Consider the following 26464-nt stretch of genomic DNA (forward strand, 5'->3'; position numbering starts at 1 on the left):
TTTCCAGGCAAATAGTGCAAGCTGTCAGTGGATCTACCATTCTGAAGTCTGGAGGACAATGGCCCTATTCACACAGCTCCACTAGGTGGTGCCCAATTAGGGACTCTCTGTGCAGGCTCTGCCTGTGTATTTCCCTTCTGCATTGCCCTAGCAGAAGTTCTCCATGAAAGCCCTGCTCCTGCAGCAAACTTCTACCTGGACATCCAGGCATTTCCATACATCCTCTGAAATGTAGGCAGAGGTTACCAAACCTCAATTCTTGACTTCTGTGCACTTACAGGCTCAACACCATGTGGAAGCTGCCAAGGTTTGGGGCTTGTACCCTCTGAAGGCATGGCCCAAGCTCTCTCGTGGCCACTTTCACCCATGGCTGAGTGCCTGGGACACAGGGCACCAAGTCCCTAGGCTGTACACAGTATGAGGACTCTGGGCCAGGCCCATGAAACCACTTTTTCCTTCTAGGTTTCTGGGCCTCTGGTTTATGGGAGAGGCTTCTGTGAAGACCTCTGACATGCTCTGGAGACATTTTCCCCATTGTCTTGGGGTTAACCTTTGGCTCCTCGTTACTTATGCAAATTTCTGCAGCCAGCCTGAATTTCTACTCAGAAAATCGGATTTTTCTTTTCTATCACATTGTCAGGCTGCAAATTTTCTGAACTTTTATGCTCTTCTTCCCAATTAAAATAGACTGCTTTTAACAGCACCCAAGTAACCTCTTGAATGCTTTACTGCTTAGAAACTTCTTCTGCCAGATACCCTAAATCATCTCCCTCAAGGTCAAAGTTCCACAGATCTCTAGGGCAGGGGCAAAATGCTGCCAATCTCTTTACTAAAGCATAGCAAGAGCCACCTTTGCTCCAATTCCCAACAGGTTCCTCATCTCCAGCTGAGACCACCTCAACCTGGATTTCTTTGTCCATATCATTATCAGCATTTTGGTAAAAGCCATTCAACAAGTCTCTAGGAAGCTCCAAACTTTCCCACAGTTTCCTGTCTTTTTCTGAGCCCTTCAAACTATTCCAACCTCTGCCTGTTACTCAGTTCTAAAGTCACTTCCAAATTTTTGGGTATCTTTTTAGCAGCGCCCCACTCTATTGGTACAAATTTACTGTATTAGTCTGTTTTCACGCTGCTGATAAAGACATAACCGAGACTGGGAAGAGAAAGAGGTTTAATGGACTTACAGTTCCACATGGCTGGGGAGGGCTTACAATCATTGCAGAAGGCTAGGAGGAGTAAGTTAGGTCTTACATGGATGGTGGCAGGCAAAGAGAGAGCTTGTGCAGAAAAAACTCTCATTTTTAAAACCATCAGATCTTGTGAGACTCATTCAGTATGATGAGAACAGCACAGAAAAGATCTGCCCCCATAATTCAATCACCTCCCAACAGATTCCTCCCATGACGTGTAGGAATTGTGGGAGTTACGATTCAAGATGAGATTTGGTTGGGAACACAGCCAAACCATATCAATGTGTCATTTATTTAAAGTCTTATTTGTGAGAATATTCTCATGTCATTATGTTTTAAAAATCACTTGAATGTGTTTAAACATTATAGTAATGAATTACAGTTTAAATAATTAAGTATTTAAAGCCATAACTGTAACAATATTAAGTAACAATTCCTTGAAAATAATCTACATTTCTGGCTATTTCCTTAAAGTGGTTTTATATGTGTGGATTATTTGGTCAAAGGATATTATATTTTGAAAGATCTTCATATCCATTACCAAATCATTCACTTAGATGGGCTTACTAAGGTAGAATATTAGTGTCTGTTTAACGCACTCTTGAGATATACACCTGATATTCAAAATATCACCAACTGGTATGACAAAGACACTAGACCATGAGAACTGATATTGGGTATCCACAGCTTCAAGGGATGCATATCCTTTCTGTCTCTACCTCTCCAAATACACATCACAAAAACTTAATTTAATGTTTGTTTTCTGAGGATGTTAAACACCACTTCATGTGTATTATTCATGTTCATCCTCCATGAAAAAGCTTCACAGTAACAAAATTTTAGTGGGATAAAGAAGACGGAAAGTGACCCTTTGAAATAGTTACCAAGATTGAAAATTAGAGCATATTATTTTCCTCATTTGATTTATATTTTCTCACTTTGTTTCCCTATTCACTCTTACCAACTTACTTATTAATATCCTGAGAAACCAGTAGGGATACTGTAACCTTGTTACCTGGTTTGGAGCTTAGGGAACTTTTGTACTAGGAAATCAAAACAGAAAGCATTGAATTCTGGGTTGCTAAGAGGTATACTGGAAGGTAGAATGAAAATTAGTAAATATCCCATTTCTGACAATTATAATGTTCATTTTAAAAGAGCAGTGCTTTTTATTTCTTTTTAATCTCTATCACTATTATAGAAAATCACTACACAAAAGATTTGCAATCTCAGAATTGTGGTAAATTTGATATTTTTATTACCTCAATTAAAGTATAAAATTACTTGGATTGTTATATGAAAGATTGCTGTCTAGATAATTCTTGATAAAAAAGATTGCATTTATATGTATAAATGGCATGCACTAGATATTAATGTATTCCAAGTCATTTACTCTTGCTCATGGATAATTTTTTAAAGCGAAAAACTATCTTTTAGAAAGGCAAAGGCATCTAGAGAAGGAGATAAATGATGGAATTTTAAATAGACATGATATTTAAAAATGCAAAATCGTTTCAGACCATGCCATGGTTTATTGGAAAGTGTTAGCAGCCTTTCTGTATGCTGATTACTCATGGAAAATGCATTAAACTGTATAAGCAGTTTGTTACTTCCTAAGTTTACCATTGTAATTGATTGTTGCTGAACAAGATTACAGGTTCATTCATGAAAACTAGTATTTGCTACTGGCAAAAATAACTGGGAAGTAATGAAACTGACAAAATAATTTCATATAACATTTTTGGGAGATCAAAAAGAAGAACCCTGTACTTACTCAATTCAATGTAAACTGTGGATTTATTATGTTTGGTGGAAAGAGATTTAGAATGAGAATTGGGTCTGTCCCTTATTAGCTGTGAGGTTGTTATTACATTCTGTAAATTATTTTTAGCTTAATTTCCTGATTTTCAAAGTCAGGATGACACCTATCTCACAGGGTAGTTTTCGATTACAATGTATTACCTACCAATTTTAAATTGCATGTACTCTGAGCTTCACTAGTTAAGTGAAAGTTGTACCTACAAAACATGCCTGGGTTCTTAAATCATCTTTAAGGTCCCTTCTAACTGTGCCATTATGTGATTCTCTCATGCAGGTGCTTCTGCTTTCTTTGCTTCTCTGATGGGTACCCTTTCCCTAACATTTAAGTCTCATCCAAGTACATACTGATCATATCTCTTCTATTTCTACTCAAATACTACTGTGTGGACCAGATATTTTACCATTTCTCAAAGACCAGTACACTTCAAACTATCTGTGGAGAAGAACATGTTGGCTTTTTGCCTTTGACACAGCATTGAACAATACTTGAATGAAATACAATAAAATTTAATTTCTAGAAAAGAAAAATTAAACAAGAAGACATTCAAATTACATCCTTTAATTGTATATTGTTAGATATAGCAAACATGAAATAATTCTATCAAATTGTTATAAACATTTTAAAGTGCTTATGCTAAATTTATGTGATTATCTCATACTCGCAATTCACAAACTGGCACTGTTTTATGGGCCATAATTTAAAAAGTGCTGCTCTAGGGGCTAGACCAGCTGTCCTCAAACCAATAGCATTAGTATCACCTGGGAACTTGCTGGAACTGCAAATTTGTAGGCCCTGTCCCAGAACTATTGAGTTAGAAACTCAGGGCCTAATTCCCATCCCAGCTGACCATGTTTAATACATCTTCCAGGTGTTTCTGTTTCAGGCTAATGATTGAGAAACATGGCTCTTTATTTTCTCTGCTATTTGCTATCTCTTCCATTACAAGCCTTGAGATGAACTTAACTCTTGATAATGTGGTAACAGTTTGCTGCACTATTGTTGTGGATAGGGGCTATTATTGAATATTTGAGAAATAATCCCAGTCCAAGACTTGATTTTAATTTTGAGAAGTTTGGTCGTTGTGCTAGTGACAGAGACATAATAAATTTAGCGTAGGCAGTTGCTTTTGTTCTCAGCAGTCATCCTTTTCTTAGGGATACTGTCTTATTCTTGTTTTAAGATTAACTTAACTTTTTAATTCAGGAAATACTGACAAAACAAGTTTATCATTAGTGATTGTACTTCCCTGGTGATAAGGTTTGGCTGTGTGGTTTGGCCCAAATCTCATCTTGAATTGTAATCTCCATAATGTTTACGTGTAGAGGGAGGAGCCAAGTGGGAGGTAATTGGATCGTGGTGGTTGTTTCCCTGCTGCTGTTCTGTGATAGTGAGTGAGTTCTCGTGAGATCTGATGGTTTTATAATTATCTGGTGTTTCCTCTGCTTCTGTCTCTTTTACCTGCTGCCATGTAGGACATGCCTCTTCCCCTTCTGCCATGACTTTAAGTTTCCTGAGTCCTCCCCAGCCATGCAGAACTGTGAGTCAATTAAACTTCTTTTCTTTATAAATTACTCAGTCTTGGATATTTCTTTATAGCACTGTGAAAAGGGGCTAATACACCTAGAAAGTGGAAATATTTATATATTGGAAAGGCAGAGGAACTGTCGTGAGGTATATTTTTCACCTATTTTCTATTTATTGTTTGCATTTTTATTTATAGTGAGATGTGTGTACTTTGCAACTAAAATAAATTTGAAGAAACCTTGTGATTTCTCTCATTTCTCCTATGCTTAGTCATTTTTTTTCTTGAGAAAATGAGAGGAGAAGGGTGCTTCATTTTTAACAAATAGTTCTTAAAATAGCTGGATGGTATACATAATTAAAAAGACAAGCAAAAGCAAAAAAAAAAGCCATAGATATTATCAGAAGCCAAAAACAAAACCAAGAAAGAATGAATGAGAGACATGAGTGGCAAAGTCACTCAAAAGGCCAAATGTAGAATTATTCATAGAAAAATTGAAGAATATTTATTACATTGAATGATACATGTTTACAAAAATTAAATTTTTAACATGATATAAATTCTAAAACATTACAAAGAATTTATATTAAATTAGGACAGAAAGCAAACTAAAAATAAATAATATATTTTTTAAATTGTATTTTATTTTCAATTGACAAGTAATAATTGTGTGTGCATATAGCATATATATAGGGTATAATGTGATGTTTTGATACACATATATTTAGTAGGATTATCAAACTTTGCTAATTAACATCCTATTACCTCACATTCTTATAATTTTTACAGTGAAAACTTTAAAATTAATCCTTTTAGCAATTTTGAAATACATAAAACATTATTGTTAAATATAGTTCTTATGCTGTACAGTAAAGCACCCAGAACTTACTGAACTTTGTACCTTTTGACGAACCCCTCCCCTTTCCCTGTCCTCCTGCTGCCCTGGTCTTTGGGAGCCACCATTCTACTCTCTACTTTTATGACCTCAAAGTTTTTAGATTCTATGTATAAGTAAGATCATGTGATATTTGTATTTCTGTGCCTGGCTTATTTCACTTAGCTAAATGTTGTCACAAGTGACAGAATTTTCTTCCTCTTAGGGGCTGAATAATATTCCACTGTGTATATGTATCTCATTTAAAAACTATTATTTTACATTTTAAGCATTTCTTAAAAGAGTTTTATTTTACCATAATATATTCCATTTCCACTATTCTACAATTCTTTTCTTTCTTTCTTTCATTTTCCCTTTCCTTTCCCTTTTTTCCTTTTCCTTTTTTTCTTTCTCCTGGATTCAGGAGGTACATGTGCAGGTTTGTTACTTGGTATATTACACATGGTGAGATTTGGTTTCTAGTGTACCCGTTACCCAAATAGTGAATATTGTACCCAATAGGTAATTGTTTATCCCTCATCTTTCCCCAATCTCTTCCCCCTTTGAAGTCCCTAGTGTCTATTATTTCCATCTTTATGTCTATGTGTACCCATTGCTTAGCTCCCACTGATGAGAGAACATATGGTTATGTGATTTTTCTGTTTCTGAGTTATTTCACTTGGTGTGATGGCCTCTAGCATTTGTCCTTGGACGGTTACATAAATAACATTATGAATTACATCTTTCATATTTTTTACCTACTACATATCTACTATTTATCACCTCAATCGGGATATAAGCCAATTAAGGGCAGGGGCAATATTCTGTTATTATAGATGTTCTCCAAACAGCCCAGCTTTGCAAATTACATATTTTTACAAATACTTGTTGAATACTCTAATGGTTTATATTAATTTTGTTATCCAAATTCAGTTGGCTTGCCTTTTCTTTTCCCAAGCTCATATCATTTGTGCTGAACATGAGTTAAGATTAGCTACAGTGAGAATTCTACTCTGTGAGTCTAATTACAGACCCTCGGGTAAACTGATTTCCATGACTCATCTGTCATCAGATCTTGCAGTCATCAAGTATATGTGTGATTGATAAACACACATATTTGTGTGAAAGAAACAAGGAGATGGGTTAGATGTAGTGGTGTTTCTGGAGCCTGCCCTGCTGTTTTGTAACAGCTGATTGTGCTCATCTCTTTTCAACTCCTTTCAACAACTCATGGTTGTATGAAATTATACCTTGGAAGTCAGCAAGCACTACAAATTGGGTATACCCCCACCCCTCCACGGATGCCAGTGGTTAAACATATAAGAGCAAGCATATCATTTTCTAGATAGTACCCACAATTGCTAAAACCAACTCTGCAGTATCCTGGGTGATAAAGAGGCAACATAAGATGTTGCTTTCCCTCATACAGATAACTTACACAAATAGCTGATGGCAACAAAGATGATGAAACTTTTATGTTAATAGGTAACATTCTGTCTTCAGCCTATTCTAAGTGCTTTAGGTCCTTCAGTTCATTTAATCCTCATAACAACCTAATCAAGTAGATATGTAGAGGAATCTTGTTAATCCCACTTAATAAGTGGCTCAGTCAATGCCTAGATGAGGAAACTGATAAAGAACAGTGAAACAAGGAGAGCTGCTGGAAAGTTAAGAAAAATCATCTATTTGAATAGAATAAGCTACACATAGTCATTCTTTTGTTAAATATTAACAGGGATAATTAAGATAATTACCTCAAAATTCAGTTTTTAAAGTTTCTTATACAAGAAATATTTCTGAATACATTTCATATTTACAAAGAAATTTTTGTTTAGTAGCTGCATATTTTGTTATTTTGAGAAATGCAGAACTTATCCTAAATTCTCTTTACCTTTTTGGGTTTCTAAATAGCATGCATCTGCAGCTGCTGCACTGTAGCAGTTTGAGAGAACTTTGTTCCTTTGTATGCTATAATTTATGTATAATAGAAAAACATCTCTTGAGTTTCATTGCATGATGTAAATTTGTGTTCTGTTCAATTTTTCCTTTCTGTTTGACAGCCTATCAGCAATATTTATGTGTTGTACACAATATGGGATATAAATATTTCATGAGAAATTTTGATCCATAAATAATTATTCACTGTAGTACTCCTAGATGCAATATTGTCCAAGAATGGTTCTTTAATAAAATAATAGTAAACACAAACTTGATGGAAAAGTACTCTAAGTAGAATTGTTAAAATGTGAATGCCAATCTTTCTACAGAAGTGATGGTGAACTGAAGAGAAGAGGGAAATTAAAATGAGCTTGCATTTTCTGAAACATTAAAAATCTCTGGTCTAGCTTATATTGCATCAATATTGTTATCAACTGATAACCTGAAACTCAGATTCTGTGCCTCATTCCTGTTGGTAATGGGGTGGAGCTCTATTTGAACCTCAAGAAAGGAAAATGTAGAATAGCTTCCTAAACAAAAATCGTCCACTGTTATGAAAAGAACACTAATGCACAATATGGCTCCTCCATAAAATCTCTGAGTAGTTCCTCAGGAAAAAAATTTTTTATTTTTTCTTCTAAAATTCCACAAATACTCTTCAATATGATAACTTAACCTATTAATAATTTATGGGACAGTAATGGACTATGTATAATTTTTAAGAAATGCTATTTTTTTACCCGATAGTCATTGGGTTCTTATTTTTACTACACAGAAAATATAAATTGGTATCTTCTAGAGTCATTAGTGACATGACCAACATTTTAAAACTCGATATATATGAATTATATCTTTCAAGGAGCTGTATGTCCCAGTAGCATCCATGTAATGATGCTTTTTATAAAATTTCTAATAAAAATGTTAATGGACACAAAGCCACAATAGTCTACAATTCAAACAACTGACTAGTCTAATAGATCTAACTCTGTGTAAATAAAGCAGAAATTGGTAAACTTTTGCTGTAAAGGCAAGATAGTAAATTTTCTAGGCTTTGAAGAAAAGGCAAATGTTGAAGATTTGTGGGTACTTACATCACCACTTAAAATGTAACCATATAAAAATGTACAAACTATTCTTAGTTTGCCAAAAAAAAAAAAAAAAGTATCAGGCAAGATTTGACCCTTGGTTCATAGTAGTGTGCAATGACAAGAGCACTCCTAAAAATTAGGTGAAAAATAAGATTCCTCACTTAGTCCCTAGAGGGCAATGCCAGAGACCCCAGTGCTCAAGAACTTCAAAAGTCCAGTCTATTCCTCTCCAAGAAGCAAATTTTCTCTTTTAAGTGCCTAGGAAGCCCAAAAAGCTTAAATGTACCCTAATGAACAGAGATGGAGACTCATTCACTCCTTTGATATGCTCCAAATAATGAATAGGCTGTTGGTACAAATTGAGCTCTGGGGTTGGTAGAATGTTATTTAAGAATAACAGAGAGTGAAAATAAGCCCCTGGTCTAACCCATAGCAGGGACATCAGCTTTCTCTGGTACTTCTGAGGGTAAAGTGTCCAGTGTTTCTCTCAATGAAGACTCTCATCTATAGATTGCAGGGCCTTTGGGTTAATGCCCCTTTGACTCCATCCCTCTTCTACTTTCCCACAGATATTTTAATTTATACATACAATAATTTTCCCAGGTACGAGGTGGCCGTAGGAAACTGTCTGAATCATCTAAAGTTTCTGCCACAAATAGGACCAAGAAATACTTTGTTTTTGTCTCTGTACTTGGGTAAGCTGTCTGCTCACCTGTTGCCCCTCACCATTTCATTAACTCCCACTAGCTTCATCTAACACTTTATTGGCCCTTTCTAATGCCAAAAGAAATTCTAGTCTTTTCACTCTGGAAGAGGTAATCATTCCCATTTTAGAAGGTTTAGGGATTCTTATCAAATTGGTCTACTACCTGCTTGGATCATGATTTACACAGTGTATTAGTCAATTCTCATGCTGCTAATAAAGATATACCCGAGACTGAGCAATTTATAAAGAAAAGAGGTTTGACTCAGTTTCACATGACTAGAAGGTCTCAGGAAACTTACAATAATGATGAAAAAGGAAGCAAACATGTCCTTCCTCACATGGCAGCAGCAGAGAGAAGAATGAGAATGAAGCAAAGGGGGAAGCCCCTTATAAAATTGTCAGATATCATGAGAACTTACTACTATAAGAATAGCATGGGGGAAACTGCCCCCATGCTTCAGTTACTTCCCCAGCTAGGTCCCTCCCAAGACACATTTGATAGAAATGCAAAGGAAAAGGTACTTTTGTTAAATCTCTGCAAAAAGAACTATCTCTGTGCATACTTCCTCTAGGACAATGGGCCCTGATCTCCCTATATTTGTAATGTGACTATAAAAGTGATTCTTCGTGACACATCTACTTTTGCAAACTTGCCATCCTTTGCCTACAGTGAAATTATTGGTCGTTGGCATCCTGTATTACTAGATTGCTTAAACACAAATTTAATGTGTGAAAAATGTGTATATCCACAACAAAGGGTCAATGCACAGGGAGTATTGAGGAAGTGTGATGAAAAATTTTTTCTATCAAATTTTCTTTAATGGCCCAGAATGTATATTTTTGGTATTAGATTGATATGTTCTTATTATTTTCTTTGAATATTCTCTAATTAAACACATTTCAAGATTTTTCCCATGCCAGGTAGGTCATAAAATGTACTTTCATAAAATGGTACTAATGGAACATGCTAATATAGTCAAATAATTGTAGCTACTGGAAATCTGTAAACCAGTTATTGAGTAATCAGTCATTACAAAATTGAGTTCATAGTATATGGTGACTAATGCATTTTAACATTACTTCTTGTTTGGGCCTGGTTAATGTGTGAGTATAATTGGTGTCTGTCGTAGTTATCATTTTAGTATGTGGTTTTTAAAATGAGAATAAGAATCTTCCCTCAGAAAAGATTCAGGCAGGACTATTAATTAGAAAATTGTATGCTTGTCATCAGAATTTATATCTTTTACAATATTATTTCTCTCCAAATTATTCATGTTTGCTAAATGCAGTGTTTCAGGAAAAAATCAACCATATAAGAGAAGGGAATAATAATGTTTTCTTTCCTTGATAAAATTACCATTAACCTTTTGCTAGTAATGACATTATGTTATTAATCAAAAATTTATTTCTTTTCCTTCAAAGTAGTATATTTTTTCAAGACTGATACTACATAGTAATATCTTAATTTGTAACTGTATACTTATTTAGTGATCACATTTTATCACATTTTATTTATAAATGTATTTTTATACACATATATTAGGTCTTGACACTTTTTCCCCAAAAATCATTTATAATAGGAAAACCCAATGTAAAACCCAGTGTCTTTCACTAAATACTTCTTGGGATTTATGCCAATAATGACTTCTCATGGTGTATTTTTAGGTCAACTTCTTTTCCCTACTGCATATTATTTGCCTGCTAAAAGCAGAAGAGCAGGTGCACATAACTCTCAATGCAATCCTGTCAGCCCACTCACTAGAATGCATGTGGTCAGAGGATTGACTTAGGCCAGCATATTTTAACGTTGCCACCTACTATAAGATCTATGTTGCTTTGAATATCTGCTTTTCAGTAAGGCTCAGACTGGGGAGATACTAAGTCCCAGCAATCATTCCACCTGTTAAAGGGATTTAGACCATGCTTGTGAGCATGGATTTATTCTTTGTCACATTATTAATCATTCCACATAGCCTGTTGACAGTTTCACCATCAGCTGCAATGATAACAGTTGACAGTTGCAATATCAGATGACACTTGCTTGAGACACTCATCAACTATGTTAAGGTGAGATGCTGTGAAGTTCTGGGCCAATAAACAGATGTAACTGTCTTGTCTAATTAACATTTAGAGATATATTGTTCTCTAGAGACTGACTGTAAGAAAGGTAAGCATTTGATAAAGCTAATTTACTATTTGCTGAGTGTCCAGCATTGTGCTAAATTTATTACATTCATGATCTCATTTAATTCCATGAGGCAGGTCATATATTTATTTCCATTTTACAGATGAGGAAACAGAAAAGAGAGGTTAAATAACTAAAAAATGAGTCAGAAGTCTCTGTTGCTTGAGCCACATGTTTGCTAAGAGCCCACGTTCTGCAGCAACCAGCTCCTATTTAAACCAGGCTTCACCATTTCTCAGATGCGGAACAGTTACATTCTCTATGCCTCAGTTTCTGCATTGAAATGAAGAATAATAATAGTTTTAAGAGTTACTGTGACAATCACATACTCTGATACACAAAACAGCCTGAGAATAATGATGGTTGCTTTCATCCAGCTAGCAAGTGGCCAAGTTAGAATTTGCACCTATCAGATTTCATAGCATAGGTTTAACTACTGTGTCATCTTACTATGTGTAGATTTTACCTTCTGTTGTACAACTACCTCCATATGTATAATAGCTCCCTTACGGAAGCAAAATAAATCATCACTATGATCTTAACCCATAAAGATGCTCTCTTTTGAGCAGCATGTTCAGATTCATGGACATACCTCTAGAGCCCACATATCATCACTCCTGGACAGTGCCTGTTTTATAAGCGAGAAAGAAAGGAACCCATAGCAGCCTGGGTTGCAGTTCAACACTTTCCTAGAAAACCTAATTGCAAAATTAATTTGTGTGAGCAGCTGTGGAGTTTCTGAAGAGGAGAGTTCACTGGAAAGGCACACTGTGAAAAGGAATTTGGGTAACTAATTCTGCTGTGGATTCTATTTTCCGCATGTAGGCATGAGAGAGGAAGTTCAACTCATTCAGGTTTTTTTTTTTTTTTTTTTATCTGTACCCGTAAATAACAGCTCTGTTCTGTTCTTTACCCTAGAAGCTCTTTCTTATTCTCTGAGGAGATGGAGTTGCACATTTCATTTTGTGAGTAATGGCTCTATTAGATTAAATAAATAACATTTCACACTAATGTCGTTCACAAGAGGATTTAGAAGCCATTAAGAATGTATTTAAAATCTCGCAATAGACCTTCTTGCTTAGTTCTCTGGAACAAATTATAGTTTCTGACACATTCAAATTATTCCTTAAGAGAAGACTCTGAACATTTTTCAAAAGTGGGGCATTCAGTATCTCCTTGAAGAAAAATAGAAAAAGACTATTTTTCTATGAAAATTGCAGAAGAAAGAAATATCCAGTTTTTTAGATAGCAAAGTATTTGGCTACTTCATTAGCAAAATAACACAAGGTTAAAGTAAATTTAGTTATTTTACTTTTTGAATGTGTAATAAAAATTGCCTTATTTCTTTCTTTGATAAGTTCTTCTCTAGGAATATCAGAATCTAGTTTAGAAAATAAATCCATAAACCAAATAAATATATTCAAAACATCTCCAACTTCAGATCTATTAGAAAATTATGAAATAATGCTATTCCTTCATGTATGTATTTCATTTTTTTTTTTCAGTGACTCCCTCTTGTGTCCCCATACCTATCCCAGGTCACCTGTGCACTCCCAAGTCACCTTGTCTATCACTGTCCTTAATTGCAACATCATCACTAGAAGTCATGAATTCTCTTTAATTTCTTTCCTAATCTAAAATTATTATTATTATTTTTTATCATTCAGGATGTGGACTACGCTGAATACTAGTCAGGTGAATATGTTTTCCCACATTTGCCTTTTCAGTAAAATCTGGATCTAGTAGAGAATGCCATTGTGGTGAATAATAGGGATTTTGTTTGTTTTTTAAAACGAGAGATCCAGGAGCCAGAGAGCGCTTCTTGGATCCTTCAAATCTCAGTTGAGCAGCTGCCAGCTTAGCCTGTGCATTGGATCAGCCTGAATCTGCTGCTGAGTAAAAATGACTTTGCGCAGGCTGCTTTGATGGGGATTAATGAGCCATGGGTTTTGAAGGGGAAACGTAACCAATAATCACTAATAAGAATTTCCTCTCAAGAATGGCAGAGCAGTTACACTCCAGGATCACAGAGAAGGAAAAATTTTGGCTTACTGAGGACAAATCTCAAGTTTGGATTAGCTGAATAACTGTGGGTGGAAAGATCAGGAATGGAATATTTAATTTATGAAGCTGATCCAATTAGTAAGCACCTTATCGCAAAATTGTAGAGACCGGTGTTCAAGGTACCAAGATTCAGGCTGACAATGGAAAGCACCTTGTAGGTGGCAACTTAACCTATACTGGTTATTACACATGATTGAATTCTTCCTGGATTTAACTGACTTAAGAGGTATCAAGTACTCTGAAAGAGGAATGTGGGAAAATTTTTAAAAGCTCCCAATATTATAATGTAAATGATAAACTTACCTTCTTGAGGAAAATCTACAAGACATTTACTTAATTTTTTTTATTATACTTTAATTTCTAGGGTATATGTACACAACGTGCAGGTTTGATACATAGCTATGCATGTGCCATGTTGGTTTGCTGCGCCCATCGACTCATCATTTACATTAGGTATGTCTCCTAATGTTATCCCTGCCCCAGCCCCCAACCCCCTTCTTTTCATTTTTGCTATCATCTTATCCATATATAATTCTAAATGAATTCTTCCAATAGAATTTTGTAACTTTGCAGAGCTGACTATGCTGTCTGTATGGTGACTGAGCACTTTACAGCTAGTCTGAATTGAAATGCACTGTTAATACAAAGTACACACTGGATTTTGAAGATTTGGTTCAAAAGAGGAAAACATCTCAATGATGTTTTTTTGTTTGTTTGTTTGTTTGTTTGTTTGTTTTTGAGACGGAGTCTTCCTCTTGTCACCCAGGCTGAAGTGCAATGGTGTGATTGTGGCTCACTGCAACCTCTGCCTCCTGGATTCAAGCGATTCTCTGGCTTCAGCCTCCCAAGTAGCTGGGATTACAGATGCCTGCCACCATGCCCGGCTAATTTTTTTGTTGTTGTTGTTATTTTTAGTACAGATGGAGTTTCCCCATGTTGGCCAGGCTGGTCTCGAACTCTTGACCTCAGGTGATCTGCCCACCTCGGCCTCCCAAAGTGCTAGGATTATAGGCATAAGCCACCACACCCGGCAATAACGTTTTATATTTATCATATGTTACTAATATAGGAATAAAACTTCATTTCTTTAAAAAATATGAGAAAAAATATACTATTCACCTATAACAAGAACATTTTCAGATTTTTATGCTAATGTCATTCCTCTAATAAAGCAAGATAGATATTAAGAATAAATTTTATCAGTAGAAAGTTTATCATTGTAATCAATAGTCAAGTCATATTAAAATCTTTTCCGACTAAGCTTAGAAATAGCATAAGGAAAGACTCTTCATAATTACAGCAGGGGATAAAAATCTATTATCTTGCCCTCTAAAAGAAAAAAAATACTGCACTATTCCTTAGATAATTATTTGTGGACCTATTATCTGAATGCCAACAACATAACCTTGCCCCAAGAGTAAGCAATGTATGCAACCCTATAGGAAAATAACATAGGGATGGAGGTTGCCTGTCTTTGAGTCAGGTTGCCATACTTTTTTCCCTCTTCGTAGTCTCAACATTTATACTCATGGGACAACATTTATACCCATGGGAAAATACTTATTATAGATATTTATACATCTTAATTTCTAGCTCTAAATTGGGAGGATGTGTGAGAAAAGGTGGGTCACATTCATCCCACCCTCCCTTCTTTAGAAAGCAGAAATGCATCCCTTTGATGATTTGTAAAAGTCTAGTCCTTCTATTTTCATTTTAACAGGGAATTGGGTGAAGGAGTTTCTTGGAAATAATCAGCTTTTCAATAAGTGGCCTCTTTTACTAAGTATAAGCTGTCATTTGTGTGATAGAATGTGCTAGGGGTGTGTAGGCAACCAAACTTACAATAAACCAGATTCATTTCAAGAATCTCTAGTTAATGTCTATATGAACCAAGAAAAGATACTCTAGTAATACATACCTATGTCTTCCCAGTGTGTTATTCTGACACTTTCTTCAAAATTACTCTTGCTTCTATCAATCTGCCTGATTTTGAGAAATGAAAATGGAAAGTAGCTATAAAGAAGACATTAAAATGTTTAGGTCTTCGCAATGGGCATTTTCTCATCTCTGATAAACATGCCCTGAGTAAACCTCTGACTTTGAATTTCTTCAGTATCTGAGTATATAGTTAGGACAAGATCATGGGGGATTATAAGCCCTAGCTAGGCTTTACCAGAAGTCTCTTCATTCTAGGGCTTTCAAGCTAGTGGAAAAGGGAGATTCAAGTGTACTAATAAACATGATGGACAAATATTATAGTGATACACAGTACAGCAAGTAAGAAAATATTTGGTTTATAATATCTACAGGTTTATTTGATTCACACAATGATGTCCTGGATATGAGAACTCTGATTCTTATAAGACTGCCTTAGAGACTAATTCACAGACGTATAGACAGTTGTCCAGTGGAATAAAACTGCTGTATTCTTGCAATATAATTACCTTTAATTCACTGAAGAACTAACATACCATTTAGACTTTGACTTTTCACAGAGTATAAGATAAGCTTGATAGAATTTTAATTTAGTTTTATTCTCATGAAGTCACAGACTAGGTAAATATATGAATTTGAGTAAATTAGCATAAATGAGGAAAGCACACACAGAATGGCAAGCATATGGAACAAGTATAGATTAATAGGTAGTGGGAAAGAAATAGGAACAACAAACAACTTGGTGAGAAGAAAAAGAACAGTTCAGAGACTAATCAGGAGAGGTATACTAACTAATTTGCACAAAAACTTAACAGAATCATTACTAGAAGTGAAGCAAATGCAGAAATAAGTTATATTTCTTTTATAATTTATCATTGGCATTACTATCTGTTTTGGTTGTAAGTAGGATTTAATTTATAGAGGTGACTGATTGAAATCCAGTGAGGTTAATGCCACTTAAGGGAATTTTGTTACTCATACTCTCCAGGAAAAGGGGGCATGCCACACCATACAGGGCCACATGGGGAAGGCCCAGGGTCATTCAGAAGGCAGAGGAGTGAGGGTAATTATGGCCCAGAGCCTTTATTGTGATTTCCATAAGAAGACATGAATGAGGCAATGATTTGTGTTTGTGTGATCCCCACACAAAGGGGATCTGATCTCAAATTGTAAGCCCAGTGTGTTGAGGGAGGGACCTGGTGGGATGTGATGAGATCATGGTGGCAGTTTCCCTCTTGCTGTTCTTGTGATAGTGAGTTCTCAAGAGATCTGATGGTTTAAAAGTGTGTGGTGGGCCCCACATCCCACCCCCCCTCTCTCCTGCTGCCATGTAAGACATGGCCTTGCTTCCCCTTTACCTTCCACCATGATTGTAGGTTTCTTGAGACCTCCCCAGCCATGTGGAACTGTGAGTCAATTAAATCTCTTTCTTTATAAATTACCCAGTCTCAGGTAGTTCTTTATAGCAGTGTGAAAACAAACTGATGCAGGGAAGGTAAATTTGAGTAAACATAGGATAGGATAGTTGGAATAACTTCAGTGGACTCTGGGATACAGAGAGAGTTACAGTTGTCCAGCACCTGGTGCTGGGCTGACTTAGGGCGGAGGAACTATTGGCTTGGTGTGAGAGAATGAGATGAAGGAGCTGGTTAGAATATGGACTTTGAATTTGTTGGTTTGTGTATGAAAAGCATGCTCACAGGGGAGTTGTTTGCTAACTCTGGGCATTAACTAGCCCTGGGAGGAGCAGATTCTCATTGACTAACAAGGCCCCCAAGAGGTCAAAGGATCATAAAATACAGAAAACAAAGAATATGATTATTACCCTACCCTAATGTACATAGTTTTATAAGGCCCTCTCAAGTACTTAATGTGTCATTAATGTTAAATATTACCAAAGACATTTTAAAACGTAAGCTATTTTCATATAATTTTTAAATTTACAATTAGGGACTAAAATGTTCATCTAAGGCTACAAAATTTTAAAATGTTTTCTATTAGCCTTTAAATCCTTCATCTCATTCTTCATTACTACAACCCTTTGTACAACTCAGACCATCATTATTGGAGCTCTATTTTATTTTAAAATACACAAATCTAATAGATTACCATCCAGAATACACATGAGGAGCTTATATAACTTAATAGTTAACAACAACAAAAGAAAACCCAATTGAAAAATGAACAAAGGACCTAAATAGACACTTTTTCAAAGAAGACATGCAAATGGCCAACAGTTACATGAAAAGATGCTTAATGTTACTTCTCATTAGAAAAATGAAAGTTAAAATCACAATGATATCACCTCATACCTGTTAGAATGGCTATTTATCAAAAAGACTAAAGATAACAGGTGTTGGCAAGGATGTGAAGCACTTGTGCACGGTGGGTGGGAATATAAATTGGTACAGCCATTATGGAAAACAGCATGAGGAGTACTCAAAGAATTCAAGCTACTATATGACCCAGTAAACCCAAATGAAATTATTAGCACCTCATAGAGATGACTGCTTTCATGATCGTTGCAGTGTGGTTCACAATAACCAATGTATGGAAACAACCTAAGTGTCCATCAGTGGATGGATCAGTTTAAAATTGTGGTTTATATATAAATGAAATATTCTACTTTAAAAAAAGATGAGGCTGGATGTGGTGGCTCACACCTGTAATCCCAGCACTTGGGGGCCTGAGACAGGCAAATCACTTGAGGTCAAGAGTTCGAGACCAGTCTGGGCAACATGGTGAAACTCCATCTCTACTAAAAATACAAAAATTAACTGGGCGTGGTGGTGTGCGCTTGTAATCCCAACTACTCAGGAGGCTGAGATGGGAGAAATGCTTGAACCCAGGAGGCAGAGGGTGCAGTGATCTGAGATTGCACCATTGCACTTCAATCTGGGCAGCAAAGTAAGATTTTGTCTAAAAAGAAAAAGATATTGTTATTTGGGACAACATGGATGAACCTGGAGGATATTATGCTAAGTGAAATAAACCACACACAAAAAAGCTGCATGATCCCTCACTTGCATGTGGAATCTAAAAAATGTCCAATATATAGAAATAGTAGAATAATGGTTACCAGATGTGAGGAGAAGAAAATAGTGAGATGCTGTAGCAAAGACATGGAATCAACCTGAATGTCCATCAGTGGTAGACTGGATAAAGAAAATGCAGTACAAATACACTGTTGAATACTACATATAAAAACGAGATTGTCATTTGCAGGAGCATGGAGCTGAAAACCATTATCATAAGCAGACTGACACAGGAACATAAAACCAAATACTGCATATTCTTACAAGTGGGGGCTAAACATCAAGTACATATAGACACAAAGAAGGGAACAACAGACACCATGGCCCACGTGAAGGTGAAGGGTGGGAGGAGGGTGAGGATCAAGAAACTACCTACTGGGTACTATGCTTATTACCTGGGTGACAAAATAATCTGTACCCCAAGCCCCTGTAACATGCAATATATCTATATGACATACCTGCACATGTACCCCTGAACCTAAAATAAAGGTGAAAAAGAAAATGGTGAGATGTAAGACAAAAGCTACAAACTTGAAGTTATATAGGATAAAAAGTAGTGATCTAATATACAGCATGAGGACTATAGTTAATAGTATTGCATAGAGAAAATCTGCCAAGAGTAGATTTTAGCTACTCTTACCAAAAAACAAAGATAACTATGTAAAGTGATATGTTAATTTGCTTGACTGTGGTAATCATTTTATTATTCATATCAAAATGGTATATAAAACAATAAAAATAAAGGAAAATAATAACATACAGGGTTTGGCAATCACAAGTGTTATGAAGGGGAGACAGTGATTCAGGTAGAATGTTAAATATTAAGCTGTATTTGTGGGAATATCAGTCTTGTTAATTGACTATACACTGACTTATTTTAAAAATGTATAAATCAAATCAATATAAAAGAATACCATAGGCAGTTTTGGTTCAATTTTTTCTCTTAATCCTAGAGAATATTAGATAAAGACAAACTTCAGTCACTTTCACAAACCAACTTGCACATGCACACATACAAACAACATGAACATACATGTCACATGTCAGCTATATATATTTTGAATTTAATGTTCTTAAATAGAAATTCTGCAGAATGTTTTCTTAAGATTAGGGTTACTATTGAATAGGATCAAGTAAAAACATTTTTGAAAACTATCATGGGTTTGAATTTTAAATAAAATATCACGTGAGACATTTATTTCATTTTCATAATACATTAATATTTACTAATTATATTTTAATATACATTTTTATATTTAGTTATAATTTTATAATATAGCCTACCATAGAGTTGTTAATGTTTTGCTGGATAAAAATCATATACTTATGATAAATACAAAATTTCATTTAGATGCATAATATGCTGGGATGCAATATAGGGTTTTATATCAGTGAGCCCGGGAGGTGGAGGTTGCAGTGAGCTGAGATCGTGCCACTGCACTCTAGCCTGGGTGACAGAGTGAGACTCTATCTCAAGAAAAAAAAAAAAAAAAAAAGAGTGTTATATCAGAAGATTTGTTAGAAATCTCCATTCAATGAACTAACTCAAGAAATATGTATCTATTACATAAGTCATTAATCCTTTTACATGTTACTAAAAACATATATGTTTAATAGTTCAATTTGAAGCATTACTTGAGTGCTCTAGTACATTAATGTGGCTGGTCACATCCAATGCACGAAAAAAATGTGAGAACTCATCCAAACGTATTAGGAAAATATATCATTTCTAGTGCTTTCTAAAAGCTGAACAACTTAAGTCTAGTGTTAACTGTGCTTACATGCAAAGCTATAAATCAGACTTTTTTGGGGGAGATGAAGAAGGGGGGTAGTTGTGCAAGTGGTAGTTGTTCCTATTCGCGGATCTTAGTATTAATAATGATTTTGTCTTGAAATTGTCTGTAGAGTGACTGTGGAGTTTAACCACCATGCTTTCAAATTTGAGAATTATGTCTACAAATAACTGAGCTAAATTAAATTACTGTCATCTGTTATTTTGCTTAAACTACTTCATGACTGTCTCAGATATCCAATGTGGGAATTTAAATCACAGTTGGAAAAATGAATTTTTAAATATTTCTGCTATCTTATATTTGGGAAAAATGTGAAGGAAATGGTAAAGAATAAAATAAGTCGTGGACACCCTAACCAATAAATCATCAATTGTCTATTTGTTAATATTAAAAATATTTGGAGACTATTGTTAACTATAACCTGGCCCAAACCAGTTCACCAGGAATGTTTCTTATGGGGATTGTTGTCCAGGTACCAACTATAGTGAAGAAGTATTTGTTTATTCTGTGTTTATAACTTCCTGTAGTGGCCACAAAGAGGATAGATGTAATGGGACAACCTTTAGCTATTGTGCCAACTATTATCTTTACCCATTTAGCATCTGGGTGTCATTCAAAATCCTGGGCAATTCTGTCTCTGTCCAGCTTGAAGGCAGGGCTGGTGTCTGCTACTGATTGGCACATCGAATGTGAATGCAGATGGGTGTGTTTTGGGAGTGAAATCTTGTGTGAAAAAAATGCCTGGTTTATTCTAAGAGTTCCTTTGCCAATTAAAGGTTTGTTGGCTAATAGTCCATGAATGGAAGGGACTCTCAAAAGTTAGGGGCAGCCACAATTTAGTGATCAAAATCTCACAGGAAATTACTTTGCCTTCATAACTTTCTCTGGCTGGTATGGATCTAGTTCTGAAAATTGTTTAGCAGAAAGCATGAAAAACTCCAGTGTGAAGGTTACTGGTTTTTCATTTGTTTTTTTTTTGTTGTTGTTGATGGTAAGATACTTTAAATGTTATGGAACTGCCTACAAAAGATTACATGACTGTGGTGGTCTTTAACTGACTACTTTTTGCAATTGCATTCAGCATTGAGAGAAATGGTTGGTAGGACACACAGATTCCTAAATTTGGCTCTCTCTTCAGTTTCTCTAAGATCTTCAACCACATGCTTGGCTGATACTGAAGTAGGTTTGTTCTTTATATAAGTAGTGATTTCTGAACTCTTATGCAAGAGCACATGTGTATGTTTCCATGTGTATATTGCTCATAATTTTGCATATGTGTATAAAGTCAAAGAGTAAAGCAAAATGACTAAGGTATTTCAGTGATGCTGTATAAGAATATTTAATAATAATGTCTTATTTTTATCTCCCTAGTTATGAAAATCCTAGGAACACAGATATAATATCTGTCCCTGTGAACAAGGATGAACTTTGGATAAGTGGCCTAATTTAACTGACACATGGCAAGGCTGAATTCAGGAAGATTTTTCCTTTATCTTACTTTTTCTCTTCATTTCTAAGAAAAGAAAAAAAAAACACCGTCTCTGTTATAATCAGTAACAAAGAACTACAGTGCTGCTGTAGACTAGAATCTAAACTGTATATGGAATTATGAGACAGACCAATAAAATATTAGTACACAGTATATTTATAGTTTCTCTCATTTCATATCATTTTAAGAAAAAAGATACTAAAATGGTGTTATTCTTTAAGAAAATGCTATCCTAAGATAGACCTAGAGGCAGCCCAGATTTATGCTAACTAAAAGTAGTTTGGGGACACACTATTTTAGCTTGGAATTTTCTGTAATGGTTAATTTGCACTGTAGAGAGTCATGCTGCAGTCATCACAATTGATTCTGGGATGCGCTTGTGTTTTCTATAATTCATGGTATTGAACTGTGATTTTCTTGTGTTCCCTTTTGTCTGTATGGAACTTTGGAAAATTGAAACACATTAGGCTTGCAGTTTGCGTAATGTAACTTTGGACATGCTTAAAAGGTTAGATCAGTTCCAGATGAGGAAAGCCCTGGTTTCAAATAGTAATGAAGAAACTCATACTGCAACTGGGTGTCTTAATAAGATCCCTCTGGTTTTATTAGAATAGAATAAAAAGTTATTCAAGGTTTGTTTCCCTATATTTTGTAAAAATTTAATTTCTCACTAGGATCAAGGGATTTATTGAGAGGGGTTAATATGCTTAAATTTTATGTGGGGTGAAAAAATGCGGAACATGTTAACCTGTGGTAATTGGACTTTACTCTTTTTATATTCTTTGTTTCTCTCTGTATATCAGTCACAATAGGCTACGTTATGCAGAGTAACAATTCTAAAATCCCAGGAGGTTTAAACAATACATGTTTATTTAATGATATTCATCAATGTGGAAGCCAGGGAATTCTCATTGTGGTCTCCATTATACATGAACATATTCTAACGTGCAACATAGATTAAAGAAGATTTCTCAGCTGAGTGGAGAGTCCATATAAAAAACTGAGAAAAATATAAGAAAAATGTTTTTCTGATTTATTTCCTGATGTCTTAGAGGAAACATCAAAACACATTAATTGAAACCTCTAAGGAAGAAACATTCTCATGTTATTTATTTCCTCACAATTGATAGAAACATTTGCAAATTTTAGGAGCAGAAATTTTATATTCTTCCCTTGGTTGATGATTTAGACCTAGTTGTTATTCTGAACTACTTAACAAAATAATTACTATCAAAGCAGATGTTTTCACTATGAAATGCTCAAATCTCTTTACTCTCAAGTAAGAGATGTGTTACTAGAGATGGGTTCAATCCAGGATCAAACATGTTAGACAAGGAGATTGTTAGTGTAACAAACAGAAGACTTAAATTCAGCATTCTTTGGCAGTGGGCCATTGGATTTTTTTTAACCTCTTCTTGAACTTCACTGTTTCTTTTAAATACTGTAATTCTCTCTTGGAATTCTGTGCAACTAGCTTAGGAAGTTGAACTGGGACCACCTTCTTTTTAAATATGAGATTCTACTGATTTTCATTTCAGTCTAGTCGTATTTGCTTGGAAATTATATTGGTTTTTAGGACCAACCTCTCAGTTAATGGTAAAAATATGTGTACATATGTCTCAACTTGTTCCTTGCACATATATCTTTTTGGAAGATTTCATGATTGTGAGAAGGTGGGACAGAGGACCTGTAGTTACAACAAAAAACTCAACAAAGCCTCAGGACACTTAGATTCAACATCCTGACAGTCACTTTCTTCCCTCTTTTCTCTTCTTCTCCACTATGGAGACAAAACTTTATGTTTAAAGGTAAAAAGACATCTTTAAATTCTCAATATTTAATAGATATCGTGTTTTGTTTTAGTCTACTCTTACATTAGTAGAATTAACCTACTGAATTTGTGACTGATTTCAAGAAAGGATTTACTCAGGGAAACTAGTAATTGCTAGCTAATATGCTTCTTAGAGCAAAGAAAAAAAATAGATTCAGAATGTCTATATTACTATTTCAGAAATATTTTACAATATCTTCAGTGACATATTTGCAAACTTGGAAGTGGACTCATTTTGATATGATAAAAAGTTAGAATGTGGAAAAATCAATGTCTTTATATTTAGTTGTTTCCAAGGAAAGTCAATAAGGGTATTATAGTTAGATTTAATTTTCTGTTGAAGAAACAGTTTGTTGCATTTTCAAAATTTTACAAGTGCTCACATAATAAAAAATATGCTTTTGCTGCTGGTGTTAGAGAAGTATTGGTTAAATTTAGAACGATGTGAGAGGTAAAATCCTGTCTACCTGTTATAAGCACAGTTGGAGTAAAAACTTTTTGTGTTAGTTTATACTGGTGAGGTAATAGAAAAAGAAAAATATTACTTAAAATGTAATTCAAATAGAAATGTATTATTTAAAATGTAAATTGATTTTCAAATAGTAATTGGGTTTCTAAAAGTTCTATTAGTTCTTCATGTTTCAAAATGCCTTATATCTTGGCTTCATGAATCCACCTGTGCAGCCTAAGCTATGTGAACTGAGGAGAATCAATCATACTTCTGTGTACTAACTTATAATCATGCTTCATCCTCAGAGTAACATATGTGTTTTTTTTTTATTCCTGCCACATAGAAGGACAAAAACAATGTTCACAAAGTTAGATTTATGCCTAGAGTCAAACAACAAGTAAATAAAACACCAGTATTTGAATAAATACATTTCAAGGTTTAATACACATGATCCATATTACCTCAGATGACCCCAACTTAACCAATTGACATAAATTTGTCAATTAAGTGAACCATCTCATCCTAATAATTAACCAACCTGCTAGAAAAGGCAAACAGGAGAATTCCTTTGACAACTTACTAGTAATGTCTTGTTTATGTTAAATCGTTAATATTTGTTGAATTTATTTATTACAAGTTTTTCAAATGATGATAAATTTCTAAATATCAACAGATTTTCTAAGGGTTTTCTAATGATCACCTTCTTACACTGACCTTGACATTAATCCATCATTTGGACCAAGTGGTTGACATTTTTAATTGAATATTCATTTTTTTTGTTTGTTTGTTTGTTTTAGACAGAGTCTTGCTCTGTCGCTCAGGCTGGAGTGCAGTGGCACAATCTCGGCTCACTGCAACCTCTGCCCCCTGGGTTCAAGTGATTCTCCTGCCTCAGCCTCCCGAGTAGCTGAGACTACAGGCGTGCACCATCATGCCCAGCTAATTTTTTTGTATTTTTAGTAGAGATGGGGTTTCACCGTGTTGGCAAGGATGGTCTCAATCTCCTGACCTCGTGATCCCCCCGCCTTGGACTTCCAAAGTGCTGGGATTATAGGCTTGAGCCACCGTGCCCGGCCGAATAGTTCATTTTTAGTAAGCATAACATGCTCTAAAACTTATATAGATGCATTTATCACCAGACTTATTAAAGCTTTTTTAATCCCTCCATATGCATGCATTAAAATATAATACTTCTGGCTAAAATATCCCTAGATTGTTATTAGAATTGAATATATAAAAAGTAGCAAAATAAATGAAAGGCTAGTACACTAATTCAATTGAGTGTCAAAGCACATCAAAGTTGTACATTTTTATAGCAGGGTGCAGTATGCCAATTTGATGCTACCCATCAGGGAGTCTTGGCAAAGTCCCAGGATAACCAGTCTGGTTAATGCTGCTCTCTGAACAAAAGGGTAAATTCCATCTTTGCTTTTCAGTTTTTCTTTAGGCACTCTCATCACCACATGCCTTTGTGGAAAACATTCCTTCTTTTTAAGAACACCCTTTTACTGATCTGGGTAAATCTGGTGGAGTTGTCAAACAAAAGACCCCCACTTAATCTGACATTTCCTAGACAATTAGAAGCTTCCATCTCCTCTCTGTCCCAGGCACAGCTACTAATCCAGAGGTGGACAGGTGAGGCATTTCCCTTTCTTGAATAGAGCTTTAAGTCCCTAGAGCAAACCTATAGAAAACCTGTCAAGGATATAAAGGGAAAACATTGGAAGTAGAGATGAGAGGAAGGAGGGGGAGATTCAGAGAAAAAGAGAGAGAGATTGATGAATGAATTTGTTTTGATTCTGGATCTTGTCATCTTTGAAGTTAACGATCCTCTTGACCATCAAAGTTAGATTTTTGTCATTTTGAACTAAAAAATATTATGGTTAATTTTTCTTCTGTCATAATTTTATGGAATTTATAGCATACAAAACACTGTTGCTACTTTGGAATGACAGATTTAATTTTAGATTAATAATATAATATTTGTGATTGTTATTATCATATGCTGTATTTATACAGCATTTTGCAGCTTTACATGTATGGTGTCACTCAATCCTTGTGACAGTCCTATCATTTGGAAGCTGTTATAATCTCCATTTTTAGTTGAGGAAGATGAGGCTCAGGGAAGTCAATAAACTCCCAGGATTATCAGCTGGGAAGAGTCAAAACTGGGATATAAACACAGACAGTTTGGATTTTCAAATATATTCTCTAAACCAATAACTAATGCTCTTTTTAGGACAGTCGTTGAGAGAGAGAGAGAGAGAGAGAGACACTTAGGACAGTCATTGTTGAGAGAGAGAGCAAGAGACACAGAGAAAATCTCTGTTAATATTTCACATGTATGTAATTATTACAAACTTTCTTTAGAGTACTGCTTATTCAACTAATCTTATGGTTTTGTAGATTGCGGATTTGTGCTTGGGATCAAAAAAGGCATGAAATTATTCACATTCTCTTTTCCATTATAAATACAAGTGTTTCTGGCAGACTTCAGTCCCAGTAAAACAATTTTTAAAATATATTTAGCAAGAAATACAA

General features: G+C 35.1%; 1 long non-coding RNA gene across 3 annotated transcripts in view; it reads left to right on the forward strand.

Annotated features, from left to right (window-relative positions):
• Positions 1–26464, forward strand: part of LOC126949997 (uncharacterized) — a 173904-nt gene that overhangs the window by 63289 nt on the left and 84151 nt on the right. For all 3 annotated transcript variants that reach the window (XR_007724022.1, XR_007724023.1, XR_007724021.1), the window contains exon 2: positions 4485–4549. This is a non-coding gene — a long non-coding RNA (uncharacterized LOC126949997). The remainder of the gene's footprint in view (positions 1–4484; positions 4550–26464) is intronic.

Source organism: Macaca thibetana, chromosome 3, assembly GCF_024542745.1.
Source record: "Macaca thibetana thibetana isolate TM-01 chromosome 3, ASM2454274v1, whole genome shotgun sequence".
NCBI classification, from domain to species: Eukaryota; Metazoa; Chordata; class Mammalia; order Primates; family Cercopithecidae; genus Macaca; species Macaca thibetana.